The sequence below is a fragment of the Penaeus japonicus genome, unplaced genomic scaffold (assembly GCF_977035675.1).
Source record: "Penaeus japonicus unplaced genomic scaffold, GWHDUDI00000001_assembly GWHDUDI00000037, whole genome shotgun sequence".
Classification (NCBI taxonomy): Eukaryota; Metazoa; Arthropoda; class Malacostraca; order Decapoda; family Penaeidae; genus Penaeus; species Penaeus japonicus.
In genome coordinates, this window is record NW_028234439.1 from 26,403,601 (window position 1) to 26,406,100 (window position 2,500).

The following is a 2,500-nucleotide window of genomic DNA, read 5'->3' on the forward strand; positions in this document are numbered from 1 at the left end:
GATGTAAAAATCTACTCAGCTATATTATCAATACCACATAGATGTATGTTAGAGACACACGCTGTATACAACCTGCGTGAGCAACCTGATTATGTAGAAAAAATAAGAAATGATTAAAACAGAAACAGCTCTCTCCTCAGATATTTGACATTTGTCTTTGAGGAAAATATCCTCCTCTGGCTTGTTCATTGAATGGAGAATTATAACTATGCGTTCCTTTCTATTCTATGCCAAACAATATACACAATCACTGCACACACATTACTCTGTTTTCTACATTTAAGAAAACTAAAATACCAAATGACCTTGTTAAAAAAGGAAACAACTAGTTTTGAAATTCTTGTCATTTTAGTTCTTCTTTATCTGAAGAGGAATTCAGAAGGGACTTGGGCATTTGTGTGTTTGGTATAAATTGATTCAGCACAGTATAATTAATGGCATCATTCATTTCGTACTTTGAATCGAATTGGCTCTGTGAACCAAACGAAAACCGGCCAAAAAAACGCACCTTTATTCATCCCAGGGACCTATTTCGGTATATTATTTATATACGTACAGTTTATGAGTACTACAAGAAAATTTTCCCGTTGCAAGTTCTGAAAAAAACCAGCTTTCACGGAAGATTGCAATCTCGAATCATAAAGACATACTTTTCAAAAGCAAAAGTCTATGGAATTCATAATATTTCAATATGATATACTTATATAGTAAACACACCATCTCCTTTATTGCAGAGCGCTAAAGTAACAGTTAACTTGCGGTTCATCACATAACATTACAAGTGATGTAAGTAATATAAATCGAAGTCTAAAGTAAAATCTGTCCAATCAATCGCATATCAACATACACATTTTTTTATATCAATGCTGATGGTAACGATGATAACAACGCTGATGTTACAGTTGCTACTATTCATATAAAACAATGATAGAAAAAGCAATAAGAGCAAAAGAAACAAGAATAATGATAACAATTATGATGGTGATAATAAGTATAATAATAGTAACATCAATGATAAGAATAGACGAATGAATAAAAAATAGAAATGAGTTTACTAGGTGTGCTTACGCATGCAACATTTGCCCATTGATATTGCCTTCCGTTACTGACATTAATATATCATGGCAAATCGTGTCTTCGTTATGAAATGAAGCAAATGTGCGTGGCAGTCCCTCAAGTAATATCTTGAATCATCAAAAATACATGTGGCCCCTTTTCTAAGAGCATCTGTTGCAAAGGGCTCTTACTTGCAAGGACAGTATACCTATAAGATTCAACTTTTTGGTCTATATAGCTAATATATGGATATGTTTAAACTTTTATTTTACCACTAAGAGACCTATTACCAGATGCCCTTCCGCATCTCGAATCATGAACTGGACATATATATATATATATATATATATATATATATATATCTCTCTCTCTCTCTCTCTCTCTCTCTCTCTCTCTCTCTCACTCTCTCTCTCTCCTCTTCTATATATATATATTTATATATATATATGTATATATATTATATATTATATATCTATATATAATATATAGATATATATGTATATATATTATATATATATATATATATATATTATATATATAGATATATAATATATATTTATATATATATATATATTATATATATATACTAAATATATATATATTATATATATACTATATATATGTGTGTGTGTTGTGTGTGTGTGTGTTTGTGTATGTATATATATATAATATAATTATAATTATACATATATATATATAATTATATATGTATATATATGTATATCTATGTATATATATATACATACACACACACACCACATATATATATAATATTTATATATATATATATATATAATATGTGTGTGTGTTGTGTGTGTGTGTGTGTGTGTGTGTGTGTGTATGTGTGTGTATTTATATATATACATACACACATGTACATGCAAAGTAAAACATTTGCCCTCTTAATGAAGATAATCTGCTATTAAGTTTATTGAGATAGAAAATATAGCGTATTTTATATATATATATATATATATATATATATATATATATATATATAATATAGAATAAGATTTCAGTAACTTAAAGTACACTGATAGTGATGTGCCCTTCCATTTCTTAATCTAATATGGCAAAGCAACGCTATATTTTCTATCTCAATAAACTAAATAGCAGATTATCTTCCTTAAGAGGGTAAATGTTTTACTTTGCATTACAAAATCCGTGGTTGATTCCTATTTCCAAATACCATTGCAATGATGAACTATTACTTCGTTATCAGTTTGTCCTTCTCCTGGTTGTGGTAGCTTCGGCCGCCGCCCAAAGACGCCCGTATGCCTACCGCGCCCCTGAGGTAAGTGACGACCAATTCTGAAAACAATTTGGGTTTCATTCTAAGTATTGTTTTGCAGATATGATTCTAGTGCTTAAGTCCTTAATTTGATTAAAAATACATATATTACAGTCTTCCGAGGAATCCTACGAGTCTAGCGAGGCCAAATAC

At 29.7% G+C, this 2,500-nt stretch overlaps 1 pseudogene across 1 annotated transcript in view; it reads left to right on the forward strand.

Moving 5' to 3' along the window:
* LOC122265500 (pro-resilin-like) overlaps nt 1-2,500 on the forward strand; it is a 3,890-nt pseudogene that overhangs the window by 1,127 nt on the left and 263 nt on the right. The window contains exons 2-3 of the transcript XR_015190639.1: nt 2,279-2,350; nt 2,462-2,500. The exon at nt 2,462-2,500 is cut by the window's right edge and continues 263 nt beyond it. The product of XR_015190639.1 is annotated as a pro-resilin-like (transcript). The remainder of the gene's footprint in view (nt 1-2,278; nt 2,351-2,461) is intronic.